Raw genomic sequence first — 26,610 nt, forward strand, 5'->3', positions numbered from 1 at the left:
CTCCTTTGTGCCCTTTGACTGGCTATGTGGAGTCACACATGTGCAGCATCATTTGTCTCTGCCTCCTCTTATGCCCGTGGTCCAGTTCCCCAAACCATTGTCCTCATCCCTCGCACATCATCTACAAGCTTCCGTGCCTCTGTAGGGTTTCTGGCTTCTGAGGAGAACAGGACAAGAAGACAGGTAGCTACCCTACAAGGCACCCCGTCCCTGTCTTCGGGCACCTGTCATAGTCGGTGCTCTGCAGAAGGGATGGAAGGAGGATGGGCCCCTTCTAGCTGGGGAGTTCAAAGGAGATGCTTTTTATTATTACCTATTTGCAATACTAACCTCCAAAAAAAGGTGCTAAGCAAGGCCTTCATGGAGAAGCCATTTCAATGGCCTGGGTTTTAAACAAAGATAGGAAGGAAAGGTCCAGATAAAGAGAACAGAGAGAACAGAATGTCATGGGAACCACATATGGGAGAAATGGACAATGAGCCTGAACATGTGCTTGGGGCTTGGTCGGGCCTCCGGGGCTACGCAGAGGGGTTGCCACCTGTACTTTCTGTGTCTCCCAAGCCCACCATGAGCCATGGCTCCAAATGTGGCCTTCCATCCCTCTGTGGGTGGATGTGGATGATCGGGGCCGGGGAACGGGTCTGAGGTCTCCATGCAGGGGAGAGACCGCACACTCTGAACTTCTCTGTTGCCTGAGCTTTGGGGTCTATTTTTTAAAACAAAACACTTCAGCCACCTTTGAGTCACTGCACTGTATGAGAAATAAATTTGTTGCCTCCGTTTCTTTTGTTCTTCCAACGTGCCAATCATTACGCCAAGGGACTTGTGTGCCTCGCAGCATTTAATCTTCATAGCACTGCACGAAGCCGAGCCTCTAACCATTCCCAGCTTACAGATGGGGAAACTGAGGCAGAGAGCGTTTAAGTAACTTGCCCAAGGTCACACTGTGATGCAGAGAGGGCTCGACCTCAAATGTATTTGATGGCGGTCTAGTGACCTTAACCGTGACTCATGTTCGTCCTAAAATGAAATCATTACACTGTCCTCTTGGCCCTGATAGTTTGGAGAGCTCACTCAATTTTGACCAGGTTCTGAATAAATACAATCCACCATCTGCATGTCCTAGTTCTTTCTTCCAAAAATGGGCTTTTAATCAGAGATATGAAAAGATCCCTGCGGATGGTACCTGTAGGGGTAAATCCAGGTGTGAAACACCGCAAGCAGGGAGAGGCCCGCTGCCTCAGAAGGCTGGGGAAGGCTACTTGGTGGAAACTCCCCCAGAGACCACAGCGGACCCCAGCAGCCGTGTGACAGTCCAGGGGGTGCCCTTGTCCTCAGCGAACCACACATCCAGGAGGCACCTGACCCGCCTCATTGCCTGAGCCTTGTGCTTCCCTGACTGGACACAGAACAGACTTCTGCTCCCCGTGAAATGCTCCTCTTGTCATCTTTATGGGCACGCCAGCCCATAAAACCAAGAGAGATATGACTGGAATAACCACATTATCTCTTTCAAAGCAAAAAAGAGAGGCGGGTGTACATGGAGATTGATGTACAAAAGCACGGGTCTAAATAAACAATCTACATAAATTTGCATTTGCATGGGGGCATGGTTATAAAATGTGGTCTTCATTAAAGAGAGGGGCTGGTGAGGCACCTTTAGCAGGGCCTGACACGTGTGATTTCTGATCAGCTGGCTCCCTTGTGTCTTTAAAGTCAAATCCTGCATATGGAGTATTTGCCTCGTCTCTATAACCTAACAAAATCACCTCACGTGAAAGCCACCGAGATCTATGACATGTAAACATTATACATATGGTATAATTAATAGGGATTAAAGATGTATGTTCACATGCATGATTTCCGGGGCGCTTAGAGACAAATGTGTCCTGGCGATATGTGTTAGAAAAATCCTGGTATCCTGGTAAAGATCTAATTGTTAACTCACTGATCCCAAAGGAAAAGGGAACAAAGAGTAATCAGGAGCGACCTAAAAGAACTTCTTAATAGAAAGAAGGGAGGGAACAGTTGTGCTCTTTCTCATCCAACCCATGACTAAATAAATAGAATGGGAAAATGACTTTGAACAACAGCACGGGGGATGTCAGTTAAAAGAATGACAAGAGGATTGTTCTGTCCAGGTTGTGATCTGTTCCGTGTAAAATGGAGGAAAAGAGAGCAGGTTGGCTTGGGACCCTTTCAGTAGAAGAAATCAGGAAAAAAATAGTGGCCAGTCTTGCTAAAGATATTTGCAAACAGGACTGTATTGTGGGGCAGGCACTGAACTTAAAATGAGAGGACTAACATTTCAGACTCAGGTTTCCATCATTAGCTGTGTGACCTTGGGTAAGTTACATCACTGCTCTGGACTTCATTTTCCTCATCTGTAAAACTGGAGCGTTGAACCAGAAAGTATAAAAGGTTATTTCCAGTTCTAATAATGTTTGGCTTGAGGTTTCTATGGCAAGGAGTCCATGTGTTGTGGTTTGCCTGTGATGGTCCTAATTTATGCCTATCGTCCTGGTATAATTACTAAGAGTGCACATTTTCTCTCTCAAGTGTCCCGGCTTGGATCATAAATTATATAATCACCCATCTAAAGCAGTTAATAAAATTTTTCACTTCACATCAGCTTAGATTGTGTCTCACAATATGATATGAATAAAAAATGAGACAAATATTTGGCCAAACAATTTGTTTGCTTTCCCAAGAAACAAATAATAGTAATAGTAATAATTCGCATTTATTGAATTGACTGCACGACTGACCTTCTTGCCTAGGGTTTTCCAAGCATTAACTGATGTAATTCTCATTACAACTCTAGCAGTTAGATGCTGCTCATTTTCCTTTTACATTTGGGATCACTAAGGCATCAGAGGTTAAGAAAACTTGCCCAAGCTAGGATTTGAACTTAGGTCTCTCTGAGTCTCCAGAACCAGCACGTAAGCTCTCAGCCATGCTGCTCGCAATATAATGCATTCCCCTAATATCCACGGTACCCCCGCTCCACAAGTGCCTTGGCTAGTTTTAGCAGCCAATCTTCTTGGCTATGAGAGGAAAGCCCTTGCAAGTTCTAAACCACCCCACATGACATTTAGGCTTACAGATGAACATCTTCCAAAATCACAATGATTTCATATGAACAACAGTTTTTGCTTTCCAACAAAGGCACTCAGACCCCGGGGTCATTGTGAAAGAGCCCTTGGAGCTCTACACTTTTTGATATTTACCAAATAAGGCCTGCCCAGAGATTACTGGGAAATTGCGATGTTGATTAAACCATGATGTTCCTGTTACCCAGCAAGGCAAACGGTTGAGTGATAAAGCAGTCCGGTGTTCTAAAATCATTTCCAAAGCAAAAGAGGGTTTGAACAAAATAAATGATTTGAATGCAAGACATAAACAACCAAACAGGCTTGTAAACGAGACCAGTAATGAGGCATCTGGGACACCAGTTCTGCTCCTGATGACTTTCGGGCGAGCCTTGATGCCTTTCAGATTTTCAAAGAAAAATAAACTGGTGACAAAAGAACAGCAGCTGTGGGCACAATAAGGAAATTAGTCAGAGCAGATTTGTAATTAAGCACTGAAAATGGATCGGGATGATCCTTCCCTGCATACAAGTACCTTTTGCTTTTTGCCTCTTTTCAAATCCTTTTTTTTTTTTTTTAAATAAACACACATTTAAGCTTCAGTCATGCATGTCCCAACCTGGGATATTAGCTAAAGATATTACTTTTTCTGGGAAAAACAAGAAATTAGCTCATCAGAAGCACAGAACCCCATGAAGTGAAATAACATTGACTTTGGTTTCCCATTTTGTTTTTATTTTTCTCATTTTTTTTAAACTTTGGAAAGCCAGAAGAGTTGTCTCTGCTCAAAATATTGTATATTTATGTATAATGAAGGAAGAGTGAAGGATCCTGGGGCATCGTGAGGACAACTGATTTTCATCTCCTGATACAAGATGAAGATGAGAATTTTACCACCTTCTTGTCTTTACATCATTCAACAACAGCATCACTGACAAATTTTAGGCCTGAAAGATACTTTTATCCATTGACAGTCTTAAGAAATATAGTGGGATTTTCACATGGGAAGAACTTTAGTGTTGAATATATTTATTATGCCTTCTAAGCTAGAGATGGCCCTCTACCCCCCATCACCCCCAGAGAGATTTACCCTTGTGGGTATCATGGCTGACATTCCCCAGCAGCTGTTAAGGGGGGACAGACCTAGACCCTTCTTGAACTGGAAATTAGTGTGTTTCTCAGAGGAGCTGATACCTACTTCCTGGTCCACTCCGGAGGGTACACCCTTCCTCCTCTGTCCTGGATCCCATCCCTTCTTCCTGTAAATCACCCCGAGCCCAGAGAAACGTAGGAGGAGTGGGTCAGACCCAGGTGTCCTGAATCATTAAGCACACTGGCTCCTCTGGGGGCTGGCCAGACTCTCTGAGCTTTGACAGCAGTGAAATGTGACAAGAAAGTAAATATCCTAGTGCCCTACTTACCCAGAGGTCAGGCGTCCCTCAACCTCTGCCTTCTGGAACTCTGTTGAGAAGCAGGAAGGAAGCAAAGCAGGCTTGAAGCCCCGGAAACACCAGTCACAAAGCAATGCACTTTAACTATGTCTAATTGACTCTTAATTAACACACACTCCTAACAAGCCCATTTATGTAGACTCCCAGCCCACCACAAATTAAAAGCAGAAAAGTAGAAGGGGGACGAGGAAGGAGGGAAGAGAGATTAGCAGTGATCACCCTAAAGGCAGTAAGAAATGATGGCAAACAGCCTGACATCAAAGGAAGAGATAAAAACAAGCCCCTGAGAAACAGTCCCAGAATTAGCAAAATCAGCACTCCACAGCCATTTATATCAGGTCAAACAGCACAGCACATCTGTTACTGAACACCAGAGTTTCTGCTCTAAAAGCCATGACAACCTGCCTGAGAGAGAGAGCCTGGTGCCGGGAGCACAGGAACCGTGGCCTGGTCTCCACATTCCCCCCACCGAAGCCCCCAGAGTGCTCGGGGATCTCCTGGGGAGCTTGTTGTAAACACAGAGCCCAGAGCCAGGGCCCTGGCCCTGGAGGGTTTGGATTAAAAAAGTCCAGATCCTCAGGCCAGAATTTTGCATTTCCACGAGGCCTCTCCCACTGTGATGGTGACTCAGAATCACACTTTCAAAAACACTGCTAACTCCTTCACCAAATTGGGTTATGGTTCAGACAAGTCAATCGCTGCTTTGGGTCTCGCTGCCTCTGCAAAAGAGACGATCTAGTATATCGTCTCTTAATGCCCTCAAAGACCAACCAGCTAAGAGCATATACTAATTTTATGATTAACTCAACAGCCAAGAAAGTGTCCATGATGACAACAAGCTGACTCCTTCTTTTAAAAAAGGAGGCCTAGCAAAGCATGTTCAATCTGTGTCTCTAAACTTTCTTAACTGCAACACCCTGTCAGTAAAAATTTGGGGGGTACTCACTTTCAGTAGTCATATATTTTATAGTTTATGCATGTGATGCTAAACTAATATATTATTTAAACCTCAAAACAGACACAATAACAAATGAGAAGTTCTAATATTTTCTTCACATACATCACTTTAAAGACCATTGAGATAAATTTTGGGACAAATTCTATTCAACATCCAGAAGACTGTGAGCTTTTTGGGGCACACATTTTGCTTTATTTGTTATTATGCGCTCAGGGCCCAGCACAATTCCTGGCTCATGGTCAGAAATGGTAATGAATGAATGAATGAATGAATGGACCAGAGAGAGTGAGGGAGGAGGGATGAAGAAAGAAAGGAAGACACACAGACAGACTTGGAATTTGAAGTGACTAAGCTCCAGTTGTCCGGAGTCTCTGTCTACGTGGAATGTCTTTTTCCTCCATGGTGGTCAACACTGTGACTGAATACGGAGAATAAAGAGTGAAGTTGAGAAGTATCAGTCATATTTGAGGAAACTGCCTGTTAGAATTTAGGGAGTATGATCAATATTTATGACGCTCAGAAAGCCCTCTCTGGGGCAGAATGACTCACAGTTCATGAAAAGGTAAAAGCATTGGTTGCTCTGTAACAGGTATACATTAAATACCATATGTGTCCATGACAGGTTTCGTGTGTGTGTGTGTGTGTGTGTGTGTGTGTGTGTATTGAAGACATTTTAGGAGTAGTAGAAATTTCCTTTTCCAGGGATATGCTTTGTGGGATGCAATTTATCTAACTTGTCAATTAATTAATTAATTAACTAACTGGTTTGGGGAAACGTAGTTATATCCTTTAAACATACTTTAAAAATCAATATATACTGGACTGTTCTTTGTGCAAGAACATTTTAAATCCCCCTGCTTACAAAAAACATAGTGTGTGGCTTATGTCATATGAAGAGTCAGTTTGCAGAGTCCCGTAGGTGTCCACCTTTAGTATTCTGCTTGTCAAACTGACTGAGGCTGAATTATACTCACCTGCCCATTGATCATTGACATGGCAATCTCCTTAGTGAGTTATAAGGATCACTGGAACTGCTGGATCTGTGAGAAAGAATTATCTTAGGAAGGAGAGAATAGATCCAACTTTGGAGAAATGGAATACCTACTTCACTTGGTCCAGCACTTCTCAAACATTCTGGTCTCGGGACTCCAAATTATTGTTGATCGAAGAGAGCTGACACTTACAAACATTAACTGTATTGGAAATTAGAATGGAGACATCTTTAAAATACAAGAATATCCATTCCATTCATTAGCTATCAGAGCAATGGAATCTTCATCTTATATGGCTTCCAGAAAAAGACACTATAAATTCATGGGAGAATGGGAGTGAAAAAAGGCAAATAACATTCCAGTATTATTATGAAAATAGTTTTAACTGGATGAACCACTGAAAGGGTCTCCAGAATCTCCAGAGATCTCCAAGCTACCCCTTATGAACCACTTACTTAGTCAATTCCAACACAAAAGCCTGACCCATGCCTGCTCCTGGAAGAAGCCTTTGACCAAGACATAAGAGTGACATCTGGTTGGTGAAGACTAAGATTTCTTTTGGGTGGAGGCTCTGTCGGTGACACCTGGTGGCCCACCAAACTGTGACAAAGCATGTACCGTGGTGTGCTGAATGTGAAGGATACGGTATTTATAAGAATGACCTTTTCACCTCTGAAATATTTGGAACTGGTGACCTTCTCTTCTTGACATGATCCTTGACACAGTGACCCGTGTTCCTGTGAATTCCTTGCAGTGGCCACCTCTGGAAATCATTAGCTCCTGAATGTGGGTGAAGAACGTTGAGGGGTGGCTCACCTAGGCTCAGTCCCCAAGTTTCCTAGCAGTATTCTTCTGAACTGAGATCTTTCCGTTTCAGCAGAAATTCTCTGCTGTGTCAGAAACAGGGTGGATGAAGTACTTACTCTCTTGGGCAGATACTTGACAGGTCATTATTTTAACTGTATAAACACACAAATATTTGTTGAATGAATGAAATATGAAGCATGAAACAACTGAATGTATTAACCATGGTCTTGGAAAGACAGATCTCTTCCTGGGGTAAAACGGAAGCAGAATCTTCTCCTTCTTCCAGTGAGAGAGGGAAGTAGGGTGAACTCATCCTAGATGGAGATAGGTTGGACATTTGGACATGGGGCAGGGGACTGGAGGCAAAGTTGGTTGCAGCTTAAGATGGTGAGTCTTCTTGTTCAAAGAGCACAAAAGAAAGGGCATTAGAGGCACAAAATAGAAAAAAGTTTCTTTTCTTAACTTGTCACGGTCTTTTCTTAACTTGCCATGGTCTTTTTTATTTGCTGTCGGATGGTCATTTTAAGTAAACAAAAATTAAAATTTTAAATTATTAGCATGAATTATACCATTCATCTTTATATCGTGGAGTGCCAATTTTAAATGGGGATGGAAGAGCACTTAACTTGTCTGCAAAATCACTGAAATTATGCAATTTGTTTTTCGTACTGCGTACATGCATATGAATTTAATTCTTACCAGAACAGTGGAAACACTTCACAAAACTAACTCAATTGTTTTTATTTCACGTCTTGAAACGTGCACATTCTATCACACTCTGGAAGCAGATGGCTTCCATAACACGCTTACCTTGTACTCAGTTTGAGTCTCGTTAAACTCCAACACATGCTGGGGCCGCCAGAATGCTGTGCCCGAGAGGCATTGCCAAAGCTATATGTGAATAGGGGAGCAAGGGATGAGGGACACCTATGTTGTGCATATCTCCTCTGTTCACATGCATGCCCCTTTGCCCCATTGGACCTCATGAGTTTAAGGATGAAAATTTTAAGAATTTCAAGTTGGTGACATACCTGATTTAACCAAGCAAGGGACCCTACTGAGCATGGGCCCTGCTTGATGACACAGATCACTTGCCCAGAGCTGACCTGACTTTGGGTGATGCTCTTGTGCTGAGAACAGGGGCTCATTCAGGCCGGGGGACCTGCTCTTGGACTCTTGGGAACTGCTTTTGTGTTTTCAGAATGCACAAAACGTAGCAGCAGGGCATTAGATATATATACTGTATAAATCTAATCTGTATTGGTGTTTGTGCTAAAAAATGTTTTACTGAGAAGAATACCTGAAAAAAACAAAAAGCACCATCCCAGAAGATAGCATAAGGGGTGAGTCAAGGAGGAGAGTCTAGGGGCTGAGGAGAAAGAAGCCAATTTTGTTTATTTAGCAATGGCTTCCTGATGGGGGTCAGTTCATACCCCCACCTCCCCTTCCCCTGATGAGGGATGATCAGGCCGAGGTGAGCTCTAGCCAGACTGGTGGGACCTGAGTTGATGTGAGCCTCTTGACCTATAAGGGGAGAATCTAAGTTGTATCCATGGAGAAGAGCTGAGGATGAAGCCAGGGGCATCACTAGCTCCTGTCAGAAGTCCACGAACAAGAGAGAGACCAAAAAATGTGTCAAAATGAGAGAAGCCAAGTTAAAACAAGACTCATATGCCATTGAATTCACCTTCTTCCTGTTTTACAGATGAGGACATGGACAGCCAGAGAGTGAAGCGACCTGCTAAGGGTCACAGAGCTAGCTATGGCCAGGTCTATTACCCTGCTTGCCTGTAGGTTACAGCAGGTGGAGCAGAAATACCCCCATGCAGCAGGAACCAATAATCTTATTTATCATCCTCATTTTACAGATGAGGAACCCAAGGTTCAGAAGAAGGTGGTGGTAATATGGGCTTCTTCTGGATGGCAAGTTGGTCATGCGGTCCACCTTTGGGTCAGCTCGGGTCAAAGTCTGGAGGCCAATTGCAGTGGCCGTAATGGTGGCCAGCATCCTGCTCAGAGTGAGTGCAATTGCTGAAAGCTTTGGAGGAATCTAAGGGATCAACCAGTAATCCCCGGTTTTGGAAATGGGTGGACACAGTCTTCAGCAGCTGGACTAGAATTTATAAATTCAATTTACTTTATCTTCCCAAGCAAGTTCAAGGGCATTAAAACTCACTTTACAATGATCTCTTTGGTATTTACAATATCCCTAAAAGGTAACAAAGCTGCTTCATCTCATATTTTTATCTTTGCAGCGCAAAGGAGCAGGGATGAGGCCATCCCACCCTGACTGGGAGAGCTGCTGCCCGACTCCAAATCCCCGCACCGGCTCTGACATGAAGCTGCATATAAGGCAGCTTCTCACTGTCCTTCCATTTCTTCTTTTACCTCATTTGGTTAAACCACACAAGCTCAGTGCTCGGAACTTCCGTTTTCTTATCTTGAACATCATGTACTGTTCCAGCTCCAGTCAGCCACCCACAAGGAAGCGTTCTGTTCCTTTTCGACAGAGGGCCTGGCCGGCCACATGGCCACGCTGTTGAAAAGCTCTGTAAGTAACATTGTCTGTAAGATCTTGAAAAGATCTATCAGAACTGGAAAGTGCACAGTGTTAGAGTTTAGTAGTTATCTCTGGTCTGCTTATCTCACAATCAAATATGAAAAGGAAAACCAGAGGCAAGAGAGGGAGGGTGAGGATGCAGGGGTGGATCAGGGATGGAGAGGAATCAGGCATGATTCTTTCCTAATTTATTTTGAGTTTTCCTGAACTTGGTCTTCACTGCACAAATCAATGTATCAGGCCTCAATCTTTGTCACATTTGTTGGAAACCTAAACTGTGCTAATGCTTTATTGTAGTCAACTCATTCAAATTGCTATTATATGCTTGTCATTTTTAGTATTACTTGACATATGTTTGTACCATTCTCTATCTTTTCTTTTTTAACTTTGATAACTTGGTTAAGTATTTCATTAAATCTGTAGATGTTGCAGTAAATGCCTCCCTTTGGGCTGGGAAAAAAAAAAAAAGAAAGAAAGGAAATTTGCATGGCAAGTTCTCAATCTTGTGTTTTTGTTTTCCTGAGGCTTCTGGTTTCTCAGAACCTATGCTTCAAACAATCTATTTACTTTTGATTTACACTGCAGAGAAGTTTGAGAAGTTCTAACTTTAATGGGTAAAAATAATTGCAAGTGGCGAAAAAAAAAAAAAAAAAGAAAAAGAAAAAGAAAAAATGTGCCATGGAAAAATGCCTGAATCTATTTCACTTAAAAAGTTATGTCAGGAATTACACTGTGAATTGGGTTGAAATGCCATGCCCATTTCTTTCTGCTGCGGGAAATTTAAAAGTATCCATTGAAATCTAGACTGTGAGAGTCACAGAAAGCTCATGGATGATCTAAAACAACATGTGTACCTGTTTCTCTTTGGTGTGTGCATTTGCACAGATACACAGCATATTGTTTCAAATAATAGTTTTACTCAGACAACTTGAATCTGGGCAACTGGAAAGCTGTCTAGTTTAGCTCGTCCTCACCCTGTTCGGCTCTAATCCTCTCCCCAACCTAGAGATGGGTTTATTTCTTCTGTTGACATTCAGCACATGCTTGCTTGGAATCTGTCTTCCTCTCCCTTGTCCTGATATCGGATATTCTCAGTCTCCCATGGACAGTCTCTGAGAGGGGGGAGCAAATGTTCCAGCAATAATAGTAGCTGGTACATCCTCAAAGTTTGCCCCGAGCTTTTCTATTTACCTTGATCTCAGCTCTTTAGAGGTACTATAGCATTTAATCTTCACCATGACCTTGTGAGGCGGTTCTGTGAACAACCCCATTTTAAAGTTGAGAAAACTGAGACAGAGAAGTGAAGCAACTTGTCAAAGCTATGGCAGGATTCCAGCCCAGGCGGGCTGCTTCCAAAGCACGTGCTCATAACCAAATATGGTATCCCCCACCCTGCACCCCTGGTACGAACCGGGAAATGGAGTATAATTGTTGACGGGGGCAAGTAATGAAGGAGGGCACCAGGGAGGCTTGGGAGTCAGAAATGATCTGTTTCTTGATCCAGATGCTGGATTGTGGAACTGACTATTTATGCACTTTTATGGATGTGGATCATACTTCCCTGATATTAAAATAGAAAGGAGGAAATGGGCAAAAATAAAGAGTTAAGATATATGTATATCACCGATGGCAAGTTGAATGCAGTTCTTGGCACTAGGTTGCTTTGGGGTAATGACTTGATCTCTGTCCAGGTCTCTATTTACTCATCTGCAAAGCTGATTCCTACTTCGCAGGGAAGGATTAAAAGGTCTGCTTTCCACAGAGATTCAGAAATGAAGATAATGTCTTCTTTGATACCATGGCGATGAGGGTGTCCTGGCTAGTTTAGGGAAGGGAGCGTCTGGCTTCATAGCTGGTCCCCAGGATCCCTTCTTCCTAAATAAATAAAGTGTAGGTATTCACAGGCCATTTTGTTGGCCAGTTCAAGGTGTGTTCCTTCTCCAGATAAAGAGCTCTTCCTTTTGTTGTCCTTTCACAACAAATTGTATGACCAGATCCAATGTTAGCTAACCTGATACTAACAAATCCACTGGCTCCCCCTTGTTCAAGAGGTGCAGACATTGGGAAGAGTACATTTTCGCGTCTCTGGTGTAAATCTTGTGTTCCAGAGGTAAAAAGCTGAAATGAAAATGAATGGATCTATGTTATCTCCTAGCTTTTATGATAAAGGTAGAATTTTAGGCAGAAGCACGGGAGAGAAAAAAGTAATTTCTTGAATGATAGGACCGTTACTGTGTCTGCCCATTGGCTGAATGTGTTTCAAATCTGTAATGCCTGAAATCTTTGTTCCCTTCTTTCAGGCTCCATCACACGGGGCGAGCCCACTAGCTTTTCTAAGATGCCCACCCTTCACCGTGCCCTTCCACGCCTGATGGCCTGCCCTTTTTCACAAAGGCCCGTTCTAATTTCACCAACGGTCAGCTCTGCTTGCCACAGTCCTGTCAAAGCAGACAAATTAAACATGTCAGGTGACATATGGAAGAAAAGGCTTTCTGATTTACTATGGAACTGTTTATGGATAAGAGTTATTTCTCTTGGCCTGGTACCTGTTCCCAAGGCTTGATCACATTTCAAGGCGCTGCTGCCATTTACTCAAAAAGTCTAGGTCCTCACATGTTTGTGGGCACATGGCTGTCTGCGCACAGTCATCTGAATACAGCTGGGAAGCTGCAGCCAGGTTGTTGACTGCAAAGTGCAAATGAAGGGAAACTGAAATCTCCCTCCAGCCCTGCCTCACTTCCTTGCTTCATGATTTGAAGCGTCGGGATGGCTATGTCAGTTGGGAAAAGGACCGAGGGTCACAGCTCAATGAAAAAGAAAAAAAAAAAATCCTTAGTTTAGCGTGGACAAGTTTGAAAACATCGTGTGGATGGAAAGCTCTATTTCTGTTTGCAAATAGGATGCTGCTGTGTCTATTTCTTGCGGTGGAGTCCTTTATAAGAAAGAAAGCCCTAGCGGTATGGGAAGGTCAGATTGGGGGTGATCGTTCTCCCTCTAGCTTTTCAGATGTCACAACCAGATGAAGGATAATTTAAGAAGCCCCGAGCTGGGTGATGGGTCTTGCAGAGCTGCTTGTCTGTTGGACCTGGAGGAAAGCTTATCCCGGGCAAGGTAATTTACGACAGAAGACACAGGCGCAGCTCCCTGCAGGCAGCACAACTGAAGTCCTCTGAAGAACTCCTGCTTTATTGGAGAGAGCTGTAAGGCTGAAGACAGGATAACTTATGGCTTTCCAGTGGCTTTCCCCTTTCTCCTCTTCCTTGTTGTGATTGTTATTTATTATTTGTGGGCAGGGATGAGAGGGTTCACTTTGCCAACTTTTGAACCCTCTCTAAATTCATGGCTCTGAGTCTTGAACCGTCCCTGAACCTTACTGTGCTTGAGTCCCTATTCTTTTAGCATCCTTTCAGCTTCCCGTTGTGGACGGAGAAAGACTCTGGAAGGTTTATTTTAAAAGGTGGAAATAATTCCTTAAACATCAAATAGCTCTTTTAAAAAAGGCAGCCTGTTTTGAGGAGTCAAGTGTAAATGAATTGAAAACATATGCTCCAGATCTCCCCCAGTTTATGCAGCAAGTTCATGGCTGAATTACTAATAGGGCTTCACTGGATTCAGAGCTGAGATGAAACAACGGGCAGGGGATGGGCCAGGCACATTAGTTCTCTCGGTCTCTACTGCTTTGTTCCTTATTTAATATAAAATGGGCTTTAGTTGAGCTCTGAAAGCTGGAGGGAAGAGGAGGAGACATTTATAAGCAGTATTTTGCCAAGTAAGAAATCTGTATTAGGAAAGAGCATTTTGGCAGAGGATTTAAATTCTTGGTTTAATGGCTGTAACATTAGGAGGCAGAGAGAACTTTGAAATCCGGGCTGTCTAACTCTCCACTCGGCTGAAGCCCTTCTCATCACCTTCACACCCGCAGCTAATTTGGCGCTTCCTTCCACCCTGCAAGGCCTGTCCTTAGGAACCCCGAGAGGTTATTTGGGTCTAGTACTTTCTATGGCCAATTGCCTTAAATATGTCTTTTTGAAAGGGGGCCCTGCAGATAGAGACAGCTGAAGCGAGGCAGCCTGGGCTAACAGAAGGACAGCCCAAGAAATTCTGCTCTTCCCCTGGTCCCTATGCTCAGGGCTGCCCAGTGCTGCTCCCACCTCGGACCAGTGTGGCCATAGCACAGAGTGTTGGGAATCGGGGTGCAAGAAACGTCTGCTGACTGGGTATCCCAGCGGCTGGACAACAGTGCTCATCGGATCCTAGTGGATGGCACCCTGTAATGCGTGGCCCTGAGGCCCTGAACCAGACAGAGCCTCGCAAGGAATGTTAACTTTTGCTGCTAACATCCCTCTGTCCATGCTTGGGGGAAACCACTTGCCATGTCCCATGTGTCTGCCATGTTTCCCCACGTGGCAAAGATGGGCTTGCCTTTTGCCACACACCTTGCGGCGTAGATGTGGGGCAGATGAGAAATCCCACAAAGAGCCTATGGATCCTCAGTTGAAAGTCAAGTGCCCACATGAAGTACCAGGCACTAGACTGGTGAAAGGTGTTTGTAGCATCAGAGCTCAGGGGAAAGTAGATAGGCTTTGCATGCAGTTAGCAAGCAGCTCCAAACACACTTTCTACTTCTTTGTGGAGACGAAAACACAGTTGTTACAAGTTACTTTGTGATGACAGAGTGTGCTGAAAAGGAACTGCCAAGAAAACCCGTTGGCCCAGCCCGGGCCCTTGGGTCCCATGGCCAGCTGGGATTATCTAAAGTGGGCGTCCTTAGAGAAAGCAGGAATTCTCTTCCACCACAGACTGTTGAAACCTCCCTATTCAACTGTTTTAAAAGCTGCAGAGAATTAAAAATAGAAGCTTTCTGGAGGGAGGAGAGGGTCCTTTGGGGGCACTTTGTTTGCTTTGGTTTCTATCTCCCTCCCTGGAATGCGGCGAAAACCTGGAGAAGCCAGCACTCAAAGAAGGCCTTGCAGAGAAACGAAACCCCCTCACGCCAGAATGAAGGGTGAGGAGACCTTTCTGGGTTCTGGTTTTATAATCATTTCTGTTTATAGTAGGAAGGCAATAGCCCCCTTCTTGAATTCAGCACATGTCGTCCCTTCTGAACGATGCCCCTCCTTACTCCAACATTATAGGGCTAGAGCTTCAATAGGTTACTATTAAGCAGCTAATGTTAAATACAGACGGACACTGGTGGTTGAATGGGATGACTGTCACCCGGGTGGCAAAGGTGCCACTCTCGTGGGTGGGAGGTGACGATTGCAAATGGCAGCCACCAGAGTCCAAATGCTTCACTGGACGGTTGGGGGGCAGAAGGACTTGCATGCTCTTCTGAAAGTTCAAGAAAGGGTATGGGCCGAGGGGGAGGGATTGAAAGGCAATCCATAGGCCACTGGGCACTGATTTTAGTTCCTTGGATCCTAAGAAAATGGGGAAGGGGAAAAAGTCTGGGGTTTCAGGACAGTCGCCTTTGGCTTTTCTCTCTCTCTCAGTCTCTCCTTTGCTCTATCTCTGTCTCTGACTCTGTCTCTGCCTTTCTCTCTCTCTCTCTCTCTCTCACACACACACACACACAGCCCCGTGGCTTAGTCTCCTGGCTCAGATTCTATAAAACACTAGACTATGCTAGGAAAGGAAGAATTCCAATGTTACTCCAGAACGATCTGAAATAAAGTTTTTTATGAGGGATCCCAGTGGGTTGTCTGACCCTGGGACTTTCATTCTTTTCTCAGAAATCCATGGGGGGGGGGAGCCCCAGTAAAAAGCAGTCAGTAAATATAGAGATTTGGAACATGTCGGTTTAAAGAGGGAGGTTCCCCACACCATCCCTGCTCTGGCTCCACAGAGAAGCAGGCCCCCCCCTTCCATTTCCCTCTTGCTCCCAGCCACCTGGCCCTGACACCGTCCTGCAGCCGCCTCAAGGATGCTGTGGTGCCCATGAGGTGCTGAGGTGCCTTCGAGAGGGAGAACTCTGAATGGGATCTGTCTGTGCCCAGTGGAGGTCTCTCTACAATATACAAGATGTGATGTGGGGATACACCTTAGCTACACTCTTGCACAGGAGCAAAGTGTGTCTTGTCTTTCTTCAGTGAAAGAGGGATTATGAGAAATGTCCCTCCTCTCTTCACCTCACAAGGGAGAGATGAAAATAAAAAAGTTAATTTTTTTGACAGGCGCTGTCATACTCAGGTGACAGGCAAAGCAATATTATGTTTATTATTACAGTTATCGCTGTGTCCCCATGTGCTCATCGCTCTCTCGCTCTCACATCACAGGGGTGAGTATGGTCTCCCCGGGAAAAGACAACAGTGCAGGCTGCTAATGAGAAAATTCGCAGGGCCACACTAGGCAACCGCTTCAAATTAGAGTTTCCCTGGGCATCGATCATGCCTCATTCCAAAATGAGGCAATCAGAGAACCTGACTACCTTAAAAATAATGGTATGGAGACAGAAAGGGCCGACATAGACCTAAATGTTTTAATTACTATTTTGAAAAATGCAAAACTAGCTAGCTCATGAATTTTTTATTTATACAGACCCGCCCTCTCTGGTCGCCACTGGCCACATGTGGCTAGTAAAGCATTTGAAATGTGGCTACTTGGAATTAAGATGGGCTGTAAGTGTAAAATATACACTGGCTTTTGAAAGTTTGTAATCGCAAGGAAAAAAAAAGAATACAGATTACCTTATTAATTCTTTTATATGTTACATGTTGAAATGATATGATTGCATACATTTAGTAAATATTTTAACTAAAGTTAATTGTAACTGGTTCTTTTTCTTTTTTAAATGTGACGTTGGGTGGCCCTTCCCTTTAGTGGCTACCAGCAAATTTAAAATGACATATGCGGCTGCATTTGTGGCTTGCACTATATTTCTATTGGGCAGCCCTGCTATGGACTTTATTAGTAGACGGTGAGGGGGAATTGCTCTCTGGAATTCAGCATTTTTTCCCCCCAATTCACAGTATCAGGGATATGACTGACCTGGAAGGACTCCGTTGTTACACACAGCGTCAGGAAAAATCATGAAACACTTTGTGGCAGATGAAAGAGAAGTTACTGACTGTCCTTTCTGATGCATCCATGCATTTATCTCTGTTTTTCCTTGTTTTCCAGCTTTTTTATAATTCTGCAAGTTGTAGAAAACTAACAATAATGAAAATGACTCTTATCTATAGATGTGCAAATTACTCGTGTCTAGTGGAATAGTTGATCATTGCTGTCTGTATGGATAGACCCTTTTGCCATTCTATGTACACTTATCTCAGTATGCCTTATTGCCCATATATGTGAGATTCCTTGAATTTTGACCCCATGGCAAAACATCTTATGTCCCCTCATTAACTAATGAGTTAAAAAAAAAAACTTTGACACAAGTTCTTTTTATATTCTTAGAAGAGTCACGATTTTATCTTTTTAAATAATCCTAGAGAACTGAGGCATCCATGGTCATCAGGATTAACCACCGTGGCTCTCTTTTCCCTCTCATTCCCAGCCACTCCTGTGGTCCCCATGGTAGTAGGACTGATACCCGGTGATGAGATGGAGAATGAGTTTTTCTATAGGAAGTGTTTCACCTGATAGCCATGTGAACACTACTCGACATAGAGCAAGCTACATTGTGGGTTATTCTGAATTACGTGGGCCAGCCAGGGAATCCTCCCACCCAGTGGAATATTTGATTTTAAGAGAGACATGCTGAGTTCCAAATAATGAAAGAGAAACTTAACATACAACACATCGGTAAGGGGTCCATGATAAACATCATGCACCCAGGGCATAAAATCCCTGAATTTAATGGCAAAACATATATGAAAGTGGGTTGTTATGAGGTTTTGTCCTCCCCACCTCTTTTCTTTATTTGTTTTGCTTTATAAAACCAGCCTCATTCTTATTTTACCTGATTGTCATTTTTTTTTTTCAACAAGAGCTGGTTACCTTCAAAGCAAGGCCTGACAAGATGACCCAGACACATCAGTATTTATTTCACACATCCATTGATTTCTATGAATATAATTGATTTTAATAAACATAAACAAACTAAAAACATAAAATAGGTGATTTCACACACCCCTTTCTACGAAATTTGGAAATACTGCACTTGGAATGTATATGTTTTGTTTCTTCTCCTTACCTTTATTTTTTTTTAAGAAGTTGGCTTTTATTAGCAGAAAGATCATTAAATTTTGTGAGTATTGGCCTCTAGCATTTAAGTTTTTACAGAACACATGAACGTTTACTGGTTTCACCAGCGGAGACGCATGATTTTTATGTATCTGTAATTCTGAAAGGGAAACATTCCCTCTACAAACGCAGAGCAGTCCACTTATAAAATTTATGTTTGTAGGCTCTTTTCTTATATAAAGCAGCCACCTTGGAGACTCCATTTAAACAATTAAACAATATTCTCACCTATATAACCTGCCCATATGTAATTATTTTCTTTTTTGGTTCTTTGGTAAATAACACAAGAGGCTTTGTGGCATGAGGAAATTCCTTGACCCGGGTATTTTCAACACCATAATTTGCTTGGTGAAAATGAAAACCAAAGAATGCCTTTTTTTATATATATAATTTTTGGTTGTTTGAAATTAATTTTCGACATTTAAATTGGCTGGGAGAGGCTTTCAATTTTTTATTCTAAGAAATACTTTTAAAAATTGTTAATAAGAAAGAGTATGAATTTATGCAACTATTTGCTTCAGAATAAGATAACGTCTTTCAAAAAGTTGATTTATTTGAGAACCTTTCATCAAATTTAAAAGATCTTTATGTGCTTTTGATGTATGTTATAAAAGAGTTTTGATATATCTTAATTCTCAATAAAATGGGGAAGAAATGCTGGCACATTGCACCTCCTATCATTATTCAAAAATAATAGAACACTATACTTTAAAAATAAAACTCAGGTTTCATTTGGATGGACAATTTGTTTGTTATGGAAGAGATTTAGTCCAGAATCATTTGCTACAGAAAGGAGTTACTATATGTGTTAGCTCTTTTCTTTATCTGGGATTTCTCTAACTAGGATTTTTCTCCCAAGCTGATTTTACCTGTTTCTTCTCTCTGAAGGAGTTTGTTACAGTGGTGACTGGCAGTTAAATAAACAGATGGATAGACGTAAAGAATTTCTGGACAGCAAAGAATTGGGGAATCATTTCCAGAAAATAGATTTATTTTGTATTAAACTGATAATATTTAGAAGGTAACAAAAGGGTGATGTGTTTGTCATCTGCTGTGTATTCGGGGCTGAAAAAGCTTTGGAAACAAAAAGTTACTATTTATCGCATATGACCTTAGTAATCATCAATACTGTTGCTTACATAAATAATATCACAGGCTTCTTTATGACACGTGGCTTTTTTCGTCAGGAGAGCCTCCATTGTTATCATGTCCATAATTTATGTGAAAAGTAGCTAAGAAGGGAGTAAATTCAGGAGGTACAGAGGTGCCTCGGGTAACTGCAATACGAAATCCAGGCAATTCATGAAATGCCTGTGGCCTCTGTCGAGCGAAGTTTGGTATTTGTTTTTGTCTTAGAAGAGGGATCTTTATCAAAATTTCAAAAGTTTCCCTGACCAGCCCCCTTCAGAAAAGCTTCAAAATGCTTAGCTTGCAGGGTTGCAGAAACAACTGCTTGTCTCTATAATATCCAGATGAAAATGAAAGATTTTAAGAGTATCTCATTATTTTATCCATATGATGCCCAATTCGATCCAAAGACTGTAATTTTCATACGGATTTTTGGCAGCATGTAACCTTAGAAAGCTAGAGTCCTTTAAATAGCATGCCATCTCAGGCTCCTTTTGTCCAAACTCAGATCCCTTTTCTGTTTAGCATCATAACTGCTTGTCCCCTGTCCCATCCTTCCTACTTTCTCCCCATGAATTAACCAAAGAAAACCTCAACGTACTCCCGACTTACAGAGGCATGGATAATTCCATGCTGTACTGTGATCCATTTAAGCATATGATCAGTGCATGTTCATTCAATGGGTCTGTGTCTGGAATAAGTTATTAAAGGAAGAGTGTGTCGTCGAGGAGGGGTTTTATTAATTTAGAAACTCAGGACTCCAGTATTTTTTTTTTTTTTACAATAACAAAGGAGTGATAAAGTGATGAATCACTTACAATCAACCATGACGAAGATGATATTGTCAAAGCCTATTTTTGCGGGTACTATTCCAGAAGTTTGTCCACAATTGACTCTGATTTCTCATTCTTCAAAGTTTTCCCTGTATCCCGAACTAACCTGCAGGAGAGCAGAAGTTGAAGGAAATTGCAAAGCAACATCTGAATAATGAACATCTTGCCAGGAAAATGCGTCTGATCTCCAAGGAAAGGGTGTTGGAAGAGATGCAAGATGGTGGGAGGATTTTCTCTGACATGACTTTGAGTGCTTTGACAGCAATATTGTCCCGTTTATGAAGCATACAGAAGTATGCTCAAGGAGCGAGGAAGTCCTGGAGACATGATCGGAAGGAGAGCTGCAGACAAGGAAGTTGTTCAAACTAGCTCACTTCTCATCTTGGTATTTTCAGAGTTTTTCTCTGCATCTCACACTAATGACAAGCCTGTACGAAAGACAAAACTTTTCCAGATGCTTCGGTGAATTTACTGAGTTTTTATCCTTTTAGGGATAATAGTAAGTAACTTTCAATTAGGACTTTACCATTTAGAAAGCATTTCATTTTCATAATAATCATTAAAGTTGCCATAATAATAATTATTATTATTGTCACTATGCTGATTTTTATAAATAAGGATGCTAAAATTCAGACTCTTTTTAATCATCTAAGAAATAGGTGGAGAGGCAGGGATTTTTAAATACAAACCATCAAACCTCAAATTCCCTGCTTTTCTCCCTCCTTTTGGGATGACAACAGGGTAGAAAAAGATATTAATCTCTTTAATAATTACATTTGCTTTTTTGAGTAAGAACTCGAAGAAATGTAATATGCCTTTTAAAATCTTTTACGTTTATAGTCTTATACAATATTCATACTGTTTTTGCAATATTTAAGAGAGGAGGAAGTGTATTTCTTCACCATAAAAATAAACTAATACCATCAGGCTAGGAGCCGCTACCAACCAAAGCATCCTGATAGCTTCCATACACTGTTGGGGGCATTTATGAAAGTTTAGCGATTGCAAGGAGTGGGACCAGCACCAGGAAGGCTTCTCTGTGAATCTCCAGCGTCCCCAGGGGCCCTTCCTCTTCCTCTCACTTTTTCCCACTCCCCTGATGATTTGCTATTCCAACCACAGCAATCAAACGAGAAGGTTGGGATCTCCTCAAGGAGCGGTGCATGTGGCCTTAGATGGCCTTATGAGTTTACCTTTCAGCTAAATTCAAAGATGAAAGTCAGGAAACAAAAACAAAACAAACCTTTATAGTCATCTTTATCTCAAGGACTGGGCTCCCTTTCCAACACAGAATGGCTTTCTCAGTGATATGGGATTGTTCTTCTACAACAGATGGGTCTGTAAGTGGAAAGAGACCTCTTCATTTGTCTGGTGGCATGTGGACTTCTTCAAATGCACATGTGGTTCTGATTTCCATGGAGGGACCACACGACATTAATGCAATTTCCTCTTTAATGTGCCCCCTCTCTATCAGCCCTGATGTTCAGGCATCCACATTCAAGACACAGGCCTCCATCAGATCAGCATGAGTGCCACAGAGCTTTGTGGAGCTTCGCCAAAGTAACAGGCCAGCATTTGGGAGAGGCTAGTGATGATGTGATTTCAATTTCATACCATCTGTCCCCAGATTTCTTTCACTACAGGGCTGGTCACTGGCTTTGAAGAATAATCAGAATGCCAGGGCTCTGGAATGCTGTGTATGGAGGAGTTGAAAGGACGGGAGACCCTCCAGGCCCCATTGCCGATCCTTGCCATGAAGGGGTGGACAGAGCCTGCTGCCTCCCATTAAGAGATGTACTTGAAAGTCCTAATGAAAGCAGTGTCAACCTTCTACAGCTGGCTGTGTGTCTGAGGGGCTGGGCAGATGTCACATTGCTTCCTGGGTGAGAGAGGGACATAGACAACCAAGGAAGAAGGGGTAAAAGATTGGCTGGCATTCTTCTCAGCGGGGAGCATTCTTTCTTCTTGGGAGAATAGAGTCTTACCACCTATTGTCAAATGTAACCCCCTCCAACCCCTTTCTCCAGCAGGATCTCACCACCCCAATAAGAACCTAAACTGAAAAACAAAAACAAGAGGGAAAAGTGCATTTTTGGGGGCCAGTGAGTCAGAGTTTTTTTTCTAATGGTGGATTATTTTACACAGGCCTTTGAATGATTATTTTCTTTGCTTCCAGGCAATCCGGATTAATTGATACAATAAAGGTCTGGAAGCCCTAAAATGTTGGTTTAATTCCCAACTCTGACACAAAAGAAGCTAAACGACTTGCAAGAGAATATGTTGAAAAATCAACAACAATTTTCCTATCTGCAAATAGTATTGGAGTGCCACTGGGACGCTGTGTGGCATTCAAAAAAATTGTGTTCCAAATGCTAATTATTCACCAGTTGGTGTTCCAGATCGTGTCTCTTGACATCAGTAAGTTGATTGCTAACAGGATGATAATACTGGTTTCGCTTTTTAAATGTGGGTTCCAAAAGTCTAAATTTTCAAAGTCGCCAGAGAAACAGTATATTGAATAGAAAAAAAACCATGGGCAAGAATCAGGATGTCAACTTGTTCACTTTGCAATGAGAAAACCAGGGCCAGGAGAGGTTAGTGACCTGGCCAAGGCCACAGAGAAGGTTACTGACTTGCCAGGACAAGAATGCTGGGCTTGACTTTGATCAGTACCACATTCTAGAAACCATTTGGCTTTTTATATGCTTGCTCTCATGATGACTCTTGGGAAGGGATTTCGCATGACATGGGTCTTTCACGGCTCTACATGGGTGATTTGGGAGCAACGTGCAAGGGCACTTTTCGATATAGCTGCTTCCCCATTGTGTACAATGCTCATTCCTCGATGACAGGATTGCCAGCGTCTCCTATCAGTTGCTGAAGTCTTAGAAGGCATGAAAATAAACAAAGCCTGACAACTCTGTTCCCGTGTTATGACCTGTTCACCTCCCTGCCACTTCCAACTTCACTTCTCCCTGAGTAGCCTCCACATTATTTAAGGCAGCAGGACGTTCAGAATCAGGCAGCATGTGCTGAAGCTGCCAGAAGGAAGGGCTGTGCGACTGGTATTTGTGGATCTGAGCTCTTCAAAAGCCTGGTCATGCCTGGCACAGAAGGAGCTGAGGCCATCCTAAAGGTGGCTTTTAGTCCCAAAATTTCTAAACATCCTCCCTTTTTCTTAACTACTTCATGTCCTGAAATCACTAAGGTTTTCACTCTGATAAAAAAATGTCTTAAAGTACTCAGGAGCCTACTTGATTCTGGAATGTTCTGACAGGCCACTTGAACAAAAGCATAGAGTAAATCCAATTTATAGTTTACTGTGGATGACACTAACAATCATTCAAATCCATTTTATTTTATTTGTTTCAAATGCATTTTATGTTTTTTTTTTAAGATTTTATGTATTATTCATGAGAGACACACAGAGAGAGAGGCAGAGACCTAGGCAGAGGGAGAAGCAGGCTCCCCGCAGGGAGCTCAATGTGAGACTTGATCCTGGACACCAGGATCATGACCTGAGCCGAAGGCAGATGCTCAACCGCTGAGCCACCCAGGCATCCCTCAAATTCATTTTAAAATACCCTTTTTTACATAGACATTCACAGTTGCATTTTTCATAGTGACCTGAAAGTAGAAGCAACCCAAAGAAATGTCTGCCAACTGATGACTGGGTGAACAAAGATCTGGTATATCTATACGATGGAATATTTTTTTGGCAATAAAAATGAAGTACTGATACATACTACAACATGGATGAGCCTCAAAAAGTTATGCTGAGTGAGAGAAGCCAGAGCAAAAAAAACAAAAACCCACACATATTTAGATGGTTCCGTTTTTTACGAAATATCCAGAAAAGGCAAATCTGTAGAAACAGAAAGGAGCTTACTGATTGCTAAAGACTGGCCGTGGGAATAAGGATCTACTGCAAATGGACACAAGGTTTCTTCTGGGATGATGGAATTGTTCTAAAATTAGGTTGTGGTGATGGTTGCGCAACTCTGTAAATGTACTCATCATTGACTGTACACTTTGAATGAGTGAGTCCTCTGCTGCGGAAATACCTCACTAAAGCAGCTAAAACCAACCACCACCCAGCAGATGGCCCAGCTGCTGGCATGGAGGACATCTCTGGGGGGGAATGATGTCTGGTGCAGTCGGCCACGGGACTGTTTAGCCTTAGGGTTTCCCTTGGCCCCTCAACAACTCACGGTGAACCAGAGACCCTCCAGTCCTTCAGGAGCTCTTGACATGATGCAACAATTTACAAAATCAACTGTCTGCCCTTGTGAAGTCAAGTCTGAAAACCCTCGGTTCAGGGACACATATATTCAAAGGGAGAAGCCCATGGCAGCGGCAACGATTTAGGTCTGCAATTAAGATACTTCAAGTGTTTGGGGCTGACAAGGAGTTAAAGTAAATGTTGATTCAGTTGTAAAGTTTCCAAAGATGTAGCCTTGCAAAAGGGTCTTGCACAACTGCATGGTTTTGTTTATTTATGCGTTGTTATTGTCTTTAAAATATTCTTTTTTTTCCTCCCGCAGAAAATTTCCAACCAGCACTGGGACCCTTAGCGGGGGAGACTGGAAACGGGTCTGAATAATGCATTCAAGATAATTTCAAAAAATCACCCTTTAACGAGTACCATATTCCCTCCAATTTTCCCTTGTATATGATTCACCATTTTGCAAATACTGATGTATAAAGAATGCATTGAATGTGGCAAAAGTTGAAGATAGCCCCTGTGGATAAGACCTAATGGACACCATCCTGAAATAATACATACAGCTCAGCCTCCAGACATGTGTCTTCAATTTAAAATAATTCAGCAATCATGTTCAACCAGAACCTGATTACACAAAATGGGACTTTTTAACTCCCAGACTTGGATCAAATTTTGAGGCCACAAAAAGGGAGGGGGGGGGGTGGAGATAATATGTGCCATGTTTATATATTCCAGATACTATGATTAAATGATCCACACTCAGATTTAACTGTTTCTTTGAGCTTATCAAGGTATCTCTAACCATTTCCTACCTATAGATACGTGCCAAGCCTTTATGAGAACTTGTATCGAAGTCCTGAGCCAAGATGCAAAAGGAAGAAAGCTGAAAATCAGTTGGGTTCTTCTGTCTGAATATTATGGTTTCCAAAGCACTGAACTGGGTCATGTTCTCTACTTCCCTGGAGACTCAGGAAGGAAGAGTTGAGTCTTCTGGTATGATACCAGGGTATCCCGGTTCATTGTGTCTGCTGTGCTCACCGAATGATGCTCTTCCCCTCCTTTGATCCTTGCCCACCACCTCTCTTCTCCTTTATTACTATGGCTGGCTTCTTTGTCACAGGCAAGTTGGATCTGTGCTCATATGGGATTTCTGAGATGCTAGGAAGTCCCCACATCTTTCTCCTTTGATAAACTGCCCAATGCTTGAGGTGCTACCATTACAGGTACTTAACTACTTCAAATCCCTTTACTCAGAAGAAATGGTGGCTATAAAGGTGCATGGTGAATCCCAAGCAATGGTGTCTGGTGATAAGATTGCCAGATAAAATACAAATGCTCAAGTCAATTCAGATTTCAGATAAGCAACAAATAATTTTTTGTATGCGTGAGTCCCAAAATTGCATAAGGCATACACATCCTAAGAAGGTATTTGTTGTTTAATTGAAACTTGAAGTTAAGAAAAATAAAAAATAAAAAAAAAAGAAACTTGAAGTTAGCCAGGTCTTGTATACTTTCACTCGCTAACTCTGGCAATCTGATGTATCTAGTGACCACCACTCTGTGGTATGTGGGTAAGGGAGCCTGTGGCTGGAAAGGGTGGGAAAATGAGACTGTAACGTGAGCATCTCCACATCACTGGTGAAGGGCTATGAGCCAGTTCATTTCCCCAGAATTATTAAAGGATCAGATGGTGTACAAATCAGGCAGCCTAAACCTGAGCATATTAGAAATAAAGGGTTTTGTGTGTCTTGTTTTTCAATAAGATGAACATATTTAGAATGGGTGATCTCCTTTTTAAACAGGTAATATCAATAAATCTGAACCTTTTGTTGACAGGTTTATCGGTATTTTATGAGTTAAAAGAAGAAAGCTGGATACCATTTTGGATGCTCCTGCTGCTTTGGGTTCTAATTTCTGTGTCTGGCTTGGGGTGGGGGACAGGGAGTGGAAGGTAAGAGCAGTAGAAAGTGTGCTGTGTAGGGGGCTGCCAGTGGTGCTGGGAGTCTACAAACCAGTTGTCTCAAGAAATTCGTTACTAACAAAAAAACAGCAAAATTCGCAAGTGACTGGCCTTTCCCCCCATCAGTGAGAGTGGATTCAATATTATCTTTTCCATAACTTCACCTTTAATGACTTGCGCACTGGGACAGAGAGAAAAGTGACTCGAAAGTCAACCCTCTGGGGATTCCAGGTAAGTTGACCAGGTCCCCAACCATTTGTCATTTGTGTGAAAATCAATGGTCACATGTGCTGGGGCAAAAGATTAGGTTGAGATGCACTGTTTCCAGATACTCTTAGGACGGGAAGCCCAGAGGGGAACTTTCTCCTCTGTCTAAGGTACCATTTCCTGCTTGTGGCCATCCCAAACTTTCCTCAC

At 42.5% G+C, this 26,610-nt stretch overlaps 3 long non-coding RNA genes across 3 annotated transcripts in view; 1 reads left to right on the forward strand and 2 right to left on the reverse strand.

Moving 5' to 3' along the window:
- Window positions 1–2,727: 2,727 nt before the first annotated feature.
- LOC144288731 (uncharacterized) lies at window positions 2,728–5,360 on the reverse strand. Its single transcript, XR_013356714.1, has 3 exons — window positions 4,949–5,360; window positions 4,514–4,553; window positions 2,728–3,538 (listed from the first exon to the last, which is right to left on the reverse strand). It is a non-coding gene; the product is annotated as an uncharacterized LOC144288731 (long non-coding RNA).
- Window positions 5,361–9,215: 3,855 nt separating this feature from the next.
- Window positions 9,216–26,066, forward strand: LOC144288732 (uncharacterized). Its single transcript, XR_013356715.1, has 5 exons — window positions 9,216–9,318; window positions 9,556–9,851; window positions 12,161–12,328; window positions 22,185–22,426; window positions 24,553–26,066. It is a non-coding gene; the product is annotated as an uncharacterized LOC144288732 (long non-coding RNA).
- LOC144288733 (uncharacterized) overlaps window positions 19,511–26,610 on the reverse strand; it is a 178,264-nt gene continuing 171,164 nt past the window's right edge. The window contains exon 4 of the long non-coding RNA XR_013356716.1: window positions 19,511–20,114. This is a non-coding gene — a long non-coding RNA (uncharacterized LOC144288733). The remainder of the gene's footprint in view (window positions 20,115–26,610) is intronic.

The sequence above is a fragment of the Canis aureus genome, chromosome 18, assembly GCF_053574225.1.
Source record: "Canis aureus isolate CA01 chromosome 18, VMU_Caureus_v.1.0, whole genome shotgun sequence".
Classification (NCBI taxonomy): Eukaryota; Metazoa; Chordata; class Mammalia; order Carnivora; family Canidae; genus Canis; species Canis aureus.